Source organism: Zootoca vivipara, chromosome 16 (genome assembly GCF_965207765.1).
Source record: "Zootoca vivipara chromosome 16, rZooViv2.hap1.1, whole genome shotgun sequence".
Lineage (NCBI taxonomy): Eukaryota > Metazoa > Chordata > Lepidosauria > Squamata > Lacertidae > Zootoca > Zootoca vivipara.
In genome coordinates this window covers 17235597-17250705 of record NC_142599.1, presented here as the reverse complement: position 1 = coordinate 17250705, position 15109 = coordinate 17235597, and positions in this window count along the sequence as shown.

Here is a 15109-nt window from a genome sequence, read left to right as displayed (position 1 = left end):
AGTCGTGAACTGTCTGCCATGCCTTGGCAACAACACAAACCCTGAAATTAGCACATCCATCTAGCGATGGACTGATGGCTTGAATTAACTCTGCATTTAGGACGGTCTCATGTTTTCTCCCTCAAAGGTCACAGGAAGTGATGAGAATAGTTGGAGGGCTCTCCCACAACCACCCCCCGCCGCCACTCTGCTCTTGAAATGTTAGATCATGAATCGTGAGGGTCTTCGCTGATTCCCAAACATCTCATCTTAGCATTTATTAGAGAGTTATGTAATGGTGTCCTGGTTTCAGTATCCTTTGTGATTTTCTGTGTTGTACCTAGGGACAAATGAATCAGCCTATTTCCATTCTCTGTCAGTTTTTGCATGCAGTCCATCACAAGTCTGTTCTGCCCTGGGTTTTGTGAATTCATTAAAAGAAATGCATGGGGGGGGAAATGTACATTTAAACTGTTTTCATTTTCTGCACATTTTGGGTGCATTCATCCCCTGAAATGTGCATTTTAATATGCTTCACAGTTACATTATTAGATGTAGTACTAGCAGCAGCAATGTTTCAATTTATTTATATACCATTCTTCAGCCCAATGACCCCCCTCCAAAGTGGTGAAAAGCATATCAAAGGAATGAAATATATATAACGGAGTACAATAAAATGCCCTAAATCAATTTGCAAGCAAAAGCGTATAGGGGAATAAATTGACACACATAGGAAAGCCAAAGAAAAGCTTCACAAGCTAGAGGGGTGCTTTCATCAAATCTATATCCCACATGCTTAGGGACTAGAAACCTGAATAAATATTAAAACAAAAATGCAAGCCTATCCCAGTTAGAAGAACGAAGGGTACTCTCCCCAGCTCCATTCTAATGATCCAATGCACAATGCATTTTAACATCACAAATACACAATTTTGGGACTCTGGATTGCAAAATTCAGAGGAGTGTGAATCTGGCAGCATTCTGATCCCACTCCTGTCCACAGAATAGCATTCCTGCCAAGACATAGCAAGCATCACTGTCTGCACTTTCTGTGAATACATTTTTTTATTATTGCATGGACTTTCCCAGCTGGATAAATGGGTATTCTTTTTTAAAAAAATTATCTGTTTTTATTCTCTGTGTTGTTTTTGAATGGTTCCACTGAATTTTGTACAAGCTGGTGCCAAACGTATTTTTCTGCTTTCCTTTGGTCCACATCAGCGAGGCTGAGGGGGGAGGGTATAGTCCTCTGGGCAGCTCAGGACCTCCATACACACCATCCGGATGATACCCAGCTCTGCCTCTCTTTCAAATCAGAACGAGTGAAGGCGATGAAGGTCCTGTGTGAGTGCCTGGAGGCAGTTGGAGGATGGATGGCGGCTAACAGATTGAGGTTGAATCCTGACAAGACAGAAGTACTGTTTGTGGGGGACAGGAGGCGGGCAGGTGTGGAGGACTCCCTGGTCCTGAATAGGGTAACTGTGCCCCTGAAGGACCAGGTGCGCAGCCTGGGAGTCATTTTGGACTCACAGCTGTCCATGGAGGTGACATGTGTGACATGGAGGTGACATCTGTGTCCAAGGCAGCTGTCTACCAGCTCCATCTGGTACGCAGGCTGAGACCCTACCTGTCCACAGACTGTCTTGCCAGGGTGGTGCATGCTCTAGTTATCTCCTGCTTGGACTACTGGAATGCGCTCTATGTGGGGCTACCTTTGAAGGTGACTTGGAAACTGCAATTAATCCAGAATGCGGCGGCTAGACTTATGACTGGGAGTTGCCTCCAAGATCATATAACACCGGTCCTGAAAGATCTTCATTGGCTCCCAGTACGTTTCCGAGCACAATTCAAAGTGTTGGTGCTGACCTTTAAAGCCCTAAATGGCTTCGGTCCAGTATACCTGAAGGAGTGTCTCCACCCCCATCGTTCTGCCCGGACACTGAGGTCCAGCACCGAGGGCCTTCTGGCGGTTCCCTCATTGCGAGAAGCCAAGTTACAGGGAACCAGGCAGAGGGCCTTCTCGGTAGTGGCGCCCGCCCTGTGGAACGCCCTCCCATCAGATGTCAAAGAGAAAAACAGCTACCAGACTTTTAGAAGACATCTGAAGGCAGCCCTGTTCAGGGATGCTTTTAATGTTTAATCGATTATTTTATTCTTCTGTTGGAAGCCGCCCAGAGTGGCTGGGGAAACCCAGCCAGATGGGTGGGGTATAAATAAATAAATAAATAAATAAATAAATAAATAAATATATTATTATTATTATTATTATTATTATTATTATTATTATTATTAGAACAGCCTGCCTAATCAGCCCACTGGCTCACTCACTCTAGCTTCCTGTTCTCACAATGTCCAGGCCAGGAGAACAGGCAGCTCCTGACACTCTGGTCTGACTCCATACAGAGGGACTGGCGGAGTGCTGCAGTCAGCTCTCTGGAGGGTGAATCATAAGAACATAAGAAGCACATGCTGGATCATCATGGCCCATCTAGTCCAGCACCCTGTCATTACAATGGCCAACCAGATGCATGTAGGAATCCTGGTACAGGATTCAAGCTCAAAGGAAAATCAAATTACCTACTACAGGGCTATTTTCAGCCTTTGTCAAACCCAGCCTGGAGTCCTGTGCCCAGTTCTGGGTACCACAGTTTAAGAGCAATATTGACAAGCTGGAACATGTGCAGAGGAGGATGTTGCAAGACGGTTATTATTATTATTATTATCATCCAGGCTTGTGCCCCAGGGAGGTCGCTTTAGTGCTGCTAACCCAGAGGTTTGACTTCACCCCTGGAGGCACACTGCATTGTCTCTTGAAACAGACGGATGCCAACAACTACCTTGAGCCATGTGTGTGGAAGGCGATGAATAAATAACAAGAATAATGTAAGTCATAATAATATAAGAAGAGTCTCTCCAGGTCAGGTCAGATCTAGTCCAGCAGCCCGTTCTCACAGTGGCCAATGAGATGCCCCAGTGTGAAACCCTAAACAGGACTGGTGCATGAAAGCTCTCTCCTCTCCTGTGGTTTCCAGCAACTGGTACAGTATTCAGAAGCATGACTGCCTCTGACAGCGGCAGAGGAAGGGGGTGCGTGGGGGTGCGGTCCACCCCAGGTGTCACCACTGAAGGGGGGGACAAAATGCCAGGCGACACTCACCATAGGGCCTGCATCATGCCCAAGCCACACATCTCTCCTGGGAGAGACACGGTGGCTTGGGCGCACGCAGGCTCTGCACTGCCAAAACGGTTGACCTGCTGCCCCCCCCCCAGCTGTAGGGTGGCTGAGTGGGAGGTGGCAGGCAGACTCCGGAGGCCCCGCAGTGCACCCTGCCCCTATGGGCTGCTCATCCCGCCCCTGGGTGCACTGCCCCAGGCGCCCAAGCAGCTTCCTCCGCCGCTGGCCTCTGATTTTCTAGTCCAGGACTAGTAAATTGCACCAGTCAATTGCCAAACGACTTTCTCTTCCATCCCAAGCTGCAGCTCTTATGTAATGATGCTAAGCGTCGAAGGGGCCTGATGCTTCACCCAGCAACATTATTTTTGGCACTTGTTTGTTTTTATGTGCTCTCCTACCGATGGCACGGGATCACCAAGCCGTCTTCCTTATGCAAGTCATCGCTGATGGGACTCGAGAATCCCACCGAGGAACTAATTACCTGACTTGCCATTCCAGGCACGGACAGAACTGGGAGGGCTGGGATGGATGTCTTCCCCACGTTCTCCCAGAAGTCTGTTCTGCTGCTGCCATGCAGGGGGATCTGTTTTTAATGAGAGCTATTCAAGAGGCTTCTCCTCGCAGAGCCCATCAAAAGCAAACCTGCTTTGCTGTCTGCTGATAAAATCATTAATGGCTCGGCATCATCAAAAGGATGGAGTCAGACTCTCTCTCTCTCTCTCTCTCTCTCTCTCTGTGTGTGTGTGTGTGTGTCAGGATGTGAAGGACGTATGCCATCAGCTCTCCTTCTTTAAGAAGTTGGCTGACAAATACCTGCAGATATTTTGAGGATCCAGAGGTTTTCCCAACAGATCTGAATTGTTCTCCATCTCCATAGCTGTGAGGAGCTGGAGGAAGCTCAAAATCTGGAAGGAGGAATTTTGATTGATTGCTTTTATAGGCCACCATTTTCTCCAAGAAACTCAAAGCTGTGCACATAGTTGGATATCCTATGGTTCTGGACAACTGAAGATTTCATCAATGTTATGTACTAATCTTGGATCCTAGAACAATAGGCAAGTAGGATCCTAGAATGCAACAACTGATTGGCTTGCAGGAGAAGACCAATCAGGCTCCAGGAAGAAGTTAATCAGCCTATTAGGCTGGTAGGATCGAAGAATGCAACAACTGATTGGCCTGCAGGAAAAGACCAATCAGGCTCCAGGAGGGAAGCAGAAGCAGCCAATCAGACGGGACTCATTGTCTAAATCAGGGGTCCCCAGACTTACCCGGCTTTGGGGCGGGCCGGAGGGTGGGGGAGTGCGCGCCCATGCTGGCTGGAGGGTGGGGGAGTGCGCGCCCGTGCGCATGCACACACACACTTACTGGTGCGGTGGCGCGCTTCCAGGTCAGAAAAAGCGCCGGAAATCGTTTGTGTGCATGCGTATAGGCCTCCCCCGACTCGGAAGTGCACCGGAAATGACCTCTTCTGGGTCGGGAGAGGCCCATACGCATGCGCACAAACGATTTTCGGCGCTTTTTTCCGACCTGGAAGAGCGCCGCCACGCTGCACACCGTAAGAGCGGGTGGCGGCAGTGGGCGGTGGGGGTCGTCGCGGGCCGGATTGGGAGGCCAATTGGGCCGCATTTGGCCCGCGGGCCGTAGTCTGGGGACCCTGGTCTAAATAATGTATATAAAAGCCTGAGGGTTTTTTTGGGGGGGGGGATTTCATTCACTGTTTTATGAGCTGCAATAAAGAGCATGAAGTCACTACAGGACTCCGAGTATATTTCAATCAATAATTTGTCAAAGGTCCTGATTATTATTTACTAATTGCATTGAAATCCCACCTTTTATCCAAGGAGCTCAAGGTGGTGTACATGGCTCTCCCCCTCCTCACTTTATCCCCACAAGAACCCTGTGGGGTAGGTTACGCTGAGAAACATTGACTGGCCCCAAGGTCACACCCAGGGAGCTTCATGGCTGAGTGGGAATTTGAACCCTGGTCTCCCAGCTCTTACTGAAATGCTCTATCCAGTGTGCTATAGTCATTAAATTAAAGAGAATAAGAATATAAGAATCTGGCCACATCGGGCCAGTAGCCTAGCATCCCAACCAGATGTTTTTATGAGAAGCCAGCAAGCAGAGACCTTTCAATCTGAATCAGAGGTTAGGCCTCAATATTTGATTTTTTTTTTATCCTAGGCCTCTCCCTTCTTTTTGTCAGGCATCAAATATGAAATCTCGTCAGCTGCCAAGGACTAAATGCCTTTGCGTAATCGGCTCTCAGAGACTGTCAAATATTAAAACACCATTAGATGTGAAACATAAAACACTGTCAAACATTAAAATCAAATATCAGAATGCTGGGTGGATATTTGCCACTGCTCCAGGCATTCACAAATGACATGGGCAACATCTGAAATCAACATTCCTGGAGGGGGGACTCTAAGGGCATGTGTGGTTCATCTCTGCCATTTCCCAGTGAAATCGGATGCCACCCAAAATGGTTGGAACTGGCCCTTGGCACAGGGCTGGATGTGTTTGTCATAAGAACATGTAAAAACACAGGAAAAGTCAAGCTGGATCAGGCCAAAAGCTCAGCTGGTTCAGTAAAGGTAAAGGACCCCTGGACAGTTAAGTCCAGTCAATTGTGACTATGGGGATGCAGCACCCATCTCACTTTCAGGCCAAGGGAGCCGGCATTTGTCCACAGACAGCTTTCCGGGTCATGTGGGCAGCAGGACTAAACTGCTTCTGGTGCAACGGAACACCGTGATGGAAACCAGAGCGCATGGAAACGCCGTTTACCATCCCGCCGCAGCAGTACCTATTTATCTACTTGCACTGGCGTGCTTTCGAACTGCTAGGTTGGCAGGAGCTGGGACAGAGCAATGGGAGCTCACCCTGTCGCGGGGATTGGAACTGCTAACCTTCCAATAGGCAAGCCCAAGAGGCTCAGTGGTTTAGACCACAGCGCCACCCGCATCCCACTGGTTGAGTATCCTGGTCTCACAGCGGCTAAGATGCCCCCAAGGGAAGCCTATAAGCAGATCGCAAGTGGCAGAGAAACTTTCCCATACCCTTCAATGCATAGGAGCCAACTCCTAGGGGCTGTGGGGTATTCGCCCCCCACAATAAAATATTTGAGGAGGCTGCCCCCCCTCCAGTGGATGGGCATTGCCATTCAAATGTTATGCGTACACCATGTGATCAATTGTGTAGGGCAGGGCCCCACAATATTTTATTCAAGTTGGCACCCCTGCTCCAATATTTCTGGGGTGAAAATTGGGACACTCTAGCCCACATCAGGGAGCTCCTTCCACGTTTGATCTCCCGCACCGCATTGACATCATATGTGCATCTACATCGGTCACCTTGAGCCATTTACAACATCTCTGCCTAACCTACCTTGCAGGATTGTTGTAAAGAATAAAAATGTGCGAGGGAAGGCATCACGTACAACACTTTCAACAGATACATGGATTGAAATACAATTTTAACTTGCAAGCTGCATTGAGTCAGTGGTGTAGCGAGCTGCTGCGACTCCCGGGGCATCAAATTGCCGTGCTCCTGAGGGGGGGGGCGCGTTGTTGCTGCATAACAACGCATGTATTACTACACAACGATGCATGCGTGTTGTAATGATGCATGTGTCGTTACGTGGCGGGGTATTGCCGCTCCCCGCCCCCCCCATGCCTCCAAAGCTGTGTGCCTCCAGCTCCAAATTCCAGGTAAAAAGCCTGCTCGGTGAGACCCCCCACACACACATGTAACGACGCATGCATCATTACAACATGCATGCATCGTTGTGTAGTGATACATGCGTTGTTACGCAGCACTCCAAAGTGTTACGGCGACTCCAAAGCCACACGCCTCCAGCTCCAGGTAGAAAGCCCGCTTGGCGCGGCATGGGGGGATGCCACTGGGCACCCCACCCCCGCAACTCCCAAGCCGAACTTCCAGCATCCCGGTAAAAAGTCCGCTCAGCACACCACAGACTTTTTACCAGGAGGCTGGAGGCTTGGCTTGGGAGTTGTGGGGGTGAGGGCACCAAGTGGCAACCCCCCCCCCCGAGTGGAACCCGGGGCTGACCGCCCGCAATGCCCCCCCCATTGTTACGCCCCTGCATTGAATCAGGGGGGAAAGGCAGGCAATAGTCATAACCATAATTGTAATGGAAACTGAGAGAATGATCAGAAACATACCAGAGAGTAAATCCTATTGAACTCAGTGGGACTTAGTTCTGAGTAAAAATGCTTAGGATTGCCATGTAAGGCTGCACAGTCTAGTTTCTAGTTACCTGGAAGTAAGCTCCATTGAATACAGTGGTGTGTGTGTGTGTGTGTGTGTGTGTGTGTGTGTGTGTGTGTGTGTGTAACTAATTCATAAAGAAAACATCAGACCTGTTCACAACAACTGTACGTAAAACCAAACAATAAAGACCCTATAAAGAAGGTTGAAATCAGAACTCAGCTAACTATTGTGGAAAGATGTGTTCTTTATTGCCTGCATAAGCCTGATGGAATAGAAAAGTTTTCAGCAGGCGTTTCTGAATGTATTTTGAGACAGAAGGTGCCTATTGGTTGATAACACTAAAAACTCGGGGAATGAGCAACAACTCTCCTGCAGGTGATCTCAGTGATCAAGCTGGGATATAGGGGGTTCAGGAAATCCCTGAAGTTCCCAGCCCTAAGTAGTTCAGAGCTTTGTAAATTAATGCAAGGACCTTGATCCTGGCTCAGTTGTAGATGTGTAATCAGTGCAGCTGTTTTAACAAGGGTGCCGCACGTTTTCAGCCAGATGTCCCCATCAGTAATCTGGCCACTTCCGAATCAGGCCCGATGGCAACCCCACATAGAGAGTACTTTAGATACTGTGGGGTTGGGGAACCTGCAGCCTTCCAGATGTTGCTGAACTGCAACTTCCATCATCCCTGACCATTGGTCTTTACTGACTAGAGCTGACAGGAGTTGCAGTTTGGCCACATCTAGAGGGCCACAGAGCTCTGCTCTGACATCTTGGCTGGGTTTCCCTGAATAAACTTCTCCCTTGTCCCTCTGGTTAGATAATCTTGTGCTGCTAATGAATTTGAAGAGGGCACTTGTAGAAGCAGGAACATCAGGTCCATTACGATGAAGAGGATAAAGCAGGCACCCCCAAACTGCGGCCCTCCAGATGTTTTGGCCTACAACTCCCATGATCCCTAGCTAACAGGACCAGTGGTTGGGGAAGATGGGAATTGTAGTCCAAAACATCTGGAAGGCCAAAGTTTGGGGATGCCTGGGATAAAGTCTACTCTGCAGCCTGTTATATAACTTAGGCTGGTCCCTGGAAGTTTTTAACTCCTGTTTCCACATGCTCCAGTTGAAATTTGCTATTAAAAAATGGGGCAAGAAAGAGGACGAGATGATGCAAGAGAATGGAGAAGGATGGCAAAGGACATGAGATCATTCCCCCCCCTCTTTTTAAAAAAATCAAGTTTCAGAGTCGAGCTTTATACAGCTTTTACACATGAGACTTAAGAACAGACTTGCTGGATCAGACCAGTGACCCATCTAGTCCTGCCTCCTATTCCCACAGTGGCCAACCAGATTGCTTAGAAATGCCATGGGGTTGAAAGATACCTGCTGTAATCACTGACAATGAAGGAGGGGGACCTCCCCAGATCCGTTTGGCATCCGATGTTGGTGATACGCTGTTTGATGGCTGATTTGGCCTAACCAAAACCCATTCGAAGCAAAGGCTCAATGGGAAAGCCCAGAGCTGTAATTTTATTCCGAACTGCCTATACAACGCAGATTGAAACTCACCCTTAAGAACAAACGGAGCGAGCCCAGTAGGGGAAAAAAACAATAATCTTAGCCAATAGTTGAGTATGGACATCCATGCTCTGGTGTCTATGCTCAAGAAAACCTGCCTCCAGCTTCAAAATGGCGTTTGATGCTAGTCATTGACCGTGATAGGATGACTTGATTTGACAGCGGCCAACGAGATGGGGAACACTCAAGCAGGAACCGTGCTCAAGAGCCCTCTCCCCTCCTGTGGCTTCCAGCAACTGGTATTGAGAAGCATCATTGCCTCAGACCATAGAAGCACCCTCTCACTGAGCTGGAGCCCTCCCCAAAACTGATCCAGGAGATGCTTGGTCTCTAAGGCATGAGGAGGAGGGAGAATCACTGAGACCTCACTGACTCACTTAAGGCACACAGGACTCTGAACAACAGATGGAAAGCAACAGGTTGAAGCAGGTGAACATACTGTACAGTCTAAGATGCCTTGATTGTCAGCCAGTAACTAACGATACGGTCAGCCTCCTTCTTGACCATTCTAATTGTCAGAATTCAGGACATGAAATATATACCTCCTGCACAACAAGGCAAACTGCTTATGGATGGAATCTGGCTGTCCAAGAGCACCTTTCTTCACATTCTTGAAGTACTGGCAGATTTAAGAACATAAAAAGAGCTCTGTTGGATGACATTTCTCACTCCATCTCCCATCAGCTCCAGCCCAAGGACTAGGGATGATGGGAGTTGTGGGCCAACAAGTTCTGGAGGGAAGGTTGACTGCAGCTGTATTTTGTGATTTAATACTGAAGCAGCCTTATTGGCTGAAGCAGCCTTTGTTTTGCTCAGAAGACAAATATTGAAGAGCCTGTGAAGTATAGTGGCTAGGGTGTTGGACTAGGGACCTGGGAGACCAAGGTTCGAATCCCCACTCAGCCATGAAGCTCAATGGGTGTGACACTTCTCAGCCTAACTGACTTCACAGGATTGTAGTGAGGATAAAAAAATTGAACAAATTAAATAAATAAAAAGAACTTACAAGCATCTTTTTTTTCTTTCAAAACTGGTGGTTCCCGTCTGGAAGGAGAATAATAATTTGTGGTTTAGGGACTTTCCCCAAAGCTAGGGGGTGGGATGGTGGTTTGGGGTCCAGTAGAGCCCCACATTTTAATGGCTAGAGTGTACCCTCTCTTCCGATCTTGGTGAGCATACCCAATTTCATGGCCCAACAATATAATTCTCGCCCCCCCCATGCTTGCACACACATCACAATTATTCAGGAATTGCAAAAAGCGTAGAGGAGGGTGCTTCTGAAATTAATTACTTTCCAACTCATTTGCTCAAGAGCTACACTGGGAGCCTGTGAAGAATTACAACCTTAATTAGGGAGTAAACGACCCCTAACTCATAACAATGGTCTCCTGGCTTGGGGAGCCATTTGCTAACAATAATGAAATGCATCCAGCTTTATTGCAAAACCCAACAATGGAAGGTGGAGGCTCACAGTAGCTTGAAATTAGCTCCGACATGAGGGTTACGGTGAGCAAAAGAGCTTTTCCCATCTCTATCTTGGTTTAAGCCGTTCACTGGACATTCCCATCTGATCTCTGGATGCCCACAATTACAACCAACCTCAGAACAAACTCGGGCAGCAAAAAATGACCCACTGACATTTCAGAACATAAGAAGCTGCCTCTGGCCCATCCAGGCTCAGTAATTTCTACACTGACTGACAGCAGCTCTCCAGAGTTTCAGGCAGGAAGTATTTCCCAGCCCTGCCTGGAGAGGCTGTTGGGGATTGAACCTGAGACCTGCATGCAAAGCAGATTGTCAGGAACTGGCTGGAAGAGGAGGAGCGGTGGAAGGCGCCTGGCCAAGAGCCCCCCAGGGAAAGCACAGAGGTAGAGGAGATTTGAGTCCTGGGTCCTGGTGGTGGGAAACTGGCTACACCCCAGAGGAGAGGAAGAGCTGGGAAGCACTGGGAGCTTGGAGGGTAATGAAGAGGAGAAAACAAGCAGGTTCCCCAGCACAGCGCAGAGATGGGAATGAGACTTAGCAGCTCTACCACACAGCCACCCTGACAGCTTCTCTGCTTTCAGCCTGCAAGCCCTCTGCAGCCTCTGAACTATGACCTTCTGCAAACCACTGTTCTAAATCTATACTGTCCTCCTGTTCTTGAGAAGGTTCAGGAGAAAGGGGGGGTCCCCACCATTCCTGCTCAGTCCAGACCTGACACTAATTTTTTTAGGGTGGGGGGCTGAAGGGACCTCAGCCCCTAGGAGATGGCTCCTATGAGACAGAGCGAAGACTTGCTGGGAGGTAGCGTTCTACTCCAAATTTATCCCATCCTCTTTTAACGCTATCCAAATTTGTGGCCAAATTTGTGGCATATGACGTCCTCCTGTGAGAATGGGTCCCATTGTTTTAACTATGTGCTACCACCTGCTGATGTGTCCCCAATGGACCGATTCCTGGCAATGCTGACCTCTGGTGAATGATTGTGCTCCATGAAAAAAAGTTGGCCCCAGGCTCCTAGCAATAATGCAGCAAGCTGGTTTGAGCATCATGTACAGGTCCAACAGGTCGATTGCCATCTACTGGTCGATCCCTGTGAGGTTTTGGTCGATCACGGTCGATCACTGGCCCCCTCAGCCCAGCCTGCCCTCCATTGTTGGCGAACGGAAGACAGAGTTTACAAACCAAAGCCGTTCCCCCCCCCCCCAGCGATCCTTCGGTGAGTTGCTGTTTCTCCTTGACCCCAAAATAATGTAAAAATGTTGTTGTCCCACCCCCACCCCACCCCGTCCTAAAGCTAAGCAACTTATGCCTCCCGAGACGGGGCTTTCCCCCTCCCCCCGAAAAGCTCAACAACAGGGTCCCCAGACTACGGCCCAGGGGCCACATACGGCCCCGAGGCTCTTTTATGCGGCCCCCGGGGACCCCCGCCGCCCGCTCTTAACACCGCGGTGCGGTGCGGCTGCCGACTTCCAATGCGGAAAAGCACCGGAAATAGCTTGTGCGCATGCACAAGCATCATTTCCGGTGTACTTCCAGGTCAGAGGAGGCTTCTGCACATGCACACAAGCTATTTCCGGTCTTTCCAGGTCAGGAGTGTGCCAGAAATAGCGTTTGTGCATGGGCGCGCACAGCCGCATGCTCCCGCGCCCCCATGCACGCTTCCCCACCCTCTGGCCCACCAGGCAATCGGCGCGGTGGGCATCCGGCCCAAAGCCAGATAAGTTTGGGGACCCCTGCTCAACAACTTTGACCTGTATCCCAATAAAACAGAGGCAGATCACTGCCAGTTTATAATTCTGTGAGTAGATCGCAGTCTCTTGGAAGTTGGCCACCCCGATGTACAGATTTGCACATTTATGCATAGCATCCGCAATCCGAAGAGAGGGAGAGCTGCCATTTTTTAATAGAGTGGAAGAGCTGCATTTCTTAAAATTCTCACACCACACAGGCAAGCTTTTTCATTTCACAGTGAGATTTAAAAATTAAAAAAAAAACAGTTCCCCCTTAGGGCGATTGAGATAGCTCTGAGGGCCAGGCTGTGACACAGAGGCACTAATTGGCCAACCCTGCTTTATGGGACAGCCACCTGCCTTGGGTGATACTCACCCCTGCCTTACACCAGAGGAGCCCAGAACATCACCTTCTCAGACTGCACCTCTCTTTCACCCCAGCAGCCTGTACAGCCTATTCATTCTTTATTGGGGGGATTGGGAAGGCGTTTGTGGTTTCTTTTTATTATTTTTTATTTTTGCAGAATTCTCAGCTCCTCTGAGTCTAATTTCCTGCCCTATAAATAATACAGCAGTGATAGCAGCAGGCAGCACTTCAAAGCAGAGGATTCTTTTGGTGCCCCTCACGTGGGGAAGCGCCGATGCTGAAGTTTTCCTCCAATAATGCCTCTCTCTCCCCCCCCCTTTCTGATGGCACTGGGCCATTTCTCACCATCATCTGATTAAATGGGCATGTTAGAAGGATGGAAATTGGAGAGGAAAGCATTGCTGAGCCAGGTGAGATTGCACCTTTTGATAACTGCGACTCAGGGGAGCCCAGGGGAATAAGTGCCATTGTCTCTCTCTCCCCCACCCACAATAAACGAAGCATTGCATATAAAAACACTAGCCTCCAGCAGAATTATTGGATGAGCAAGACAGCATTCGCAACGCCCCGCAAATATAAATGTTGCTGTCTAGGGATATGTGTTATTCACTGCCCCCACTAGTGTGTTCTTGTATATCTGAATGATGATGATGATTGATGAATGCAAGAACATAAGAAGCGCCTTGCTGGATCAGGTCAGGGGCCCACCTAGTCCAGCATCCTGTTCTCAAAGTACGTGTGGGTAACCTGGTAGCAGGATCAAGGGTGTAGCAATGGGGGTGCGGTAGGGGCGGGCCGTCCCAGGTGTCACCACTGAGGGGGGTAACAAATGTCAGGTGCCTGCAGCGTGCCCAAGCCATGAGTGCCTGCAGGTGCCTGCAGCGTGCCCAAGCCTGAAATTACGCAACTGCAAATAAAATCAACTGTCAATTGGCACAGTGTATACAGAGTATACAGAGTATACAGTGTATACAGTGTATACACAGGGACCCAGGTGGCGCTGTGGGTTAAACCACTAAGCCTAGGGCTTGCTGATCAGAAGGTCGGCGGTTCGAATCCCTGTGACAGGGTGAGCTCCCGTTGCTCGGTCCCGGCTCCTGCCAACCTAGCAGTTTGAAAGCACGTCAAAATGCAAGTAGATAAATAGGAACCACTACAGCGGGAAGATAAACGGCGTTTCCGTGTGCTGCTCTGGTTCGCCAGAAGCGGCTTTGTCATGCTGGCCACATGACCTGGAAGCTATACGCCGGCTCCCTTGGCCAATAATGCGAGATGAGCGCGCAACCCCAGAGTCGGTCACGACTGGACCTAATGGTCAGGGTCCCTTTACCTTTTTATACAGAGTATTAGGGAAGGGGAAGTACCTCTGGTGGGAGTCACGTCATGCTCCTTCTGGGATAGTTTGTCCACCTTTGGTCCCCACCCTGCATTCAACTCTCACCTGTGGCTCCTAGAAGCTTCAAGCATGTGACTGAAGCCACACCCTGGTAAACAGCTTCGACTGGCCAGCAAAACCTGGTGAGGGTAGCTGATGGGTCTCTGACCCTTGGTGAGTTAGGGACTTCCCTGTGTGTGAAGATAGGCTCTGGTGGGTTGAATGGACCAGACCAATAGTGTGTCCAATGGTCAAGAAGATGGTTTCTGCACAGGAGCATAGCGAGGCACCGCGACATGCGGGGCGGCAAATTGCCATGCACCCAGGGGGCGCGGCGTTGTTACGTGGCGGGGTATCGCCGTCCCCCGCGCCTCCAAAGCCACGCGCCACCAGGTACAAACTCCCGGTAGAAAGCCCTCTCAGCGCGGCGCACCCGCCACGCTGAGCGGGCTTTCTACCCGGAGTTTGCAGCTGGAGCCGTGCGGCTTGCGAGGCACGGGGGCGGCGATACCCCTCCTCGTAATGATGCATGTGCGGCATCCCGCTTGGCGCGGACTTTTAACTGGGAGGCTGGAGGCTTGGCTTGGGAGTCACGGGGGTGGGGGCGCCAAGTGTCACCCCCCAGAGTGGAACCCGGGGCGTACCACCCCCATCGCCCCCCCCATTGTGACACCCCTGTTTCTGCATGTGCTGTAGAGGGAAGTGAGGTTCAGACAGGGCTCATCAACCTGGGAAGGGAAACACTGATCCTAAACCTCCCCTGCTTTGTGGGATATCTTTGGGAGAAGAAAAAGCTTAAACCCTACACAAATCTGGAGTCCCTAAAATGGTTAGAGGGGCTCCTTCTGGCAACTCCTGCAGTCAAGCTGGTGCCCAACATGTTGCTCTGCTTTCCTATGGACCACATACATTTCAATAATTTTACAGTCATTTTAACATTTCAAAACTCAACTTCCTTCCCCTTCTTTTCAGTGGTTCCTTAATATATATATTTTTTTAAAAAATAAATTTTCTGCATATCCAAATTAACTTAACTTGATCATTTATTCATCTACTTTAAATATATACTCTTTTTTAAAAAAAAATTATTAAATTTTCCAAATAAACAAAAACCAACAAATAATAATAATAATAATAATAATAATAATAATAATAATAATTACATTCCTTCTTATATTCACCCATCTCAGTTCATTT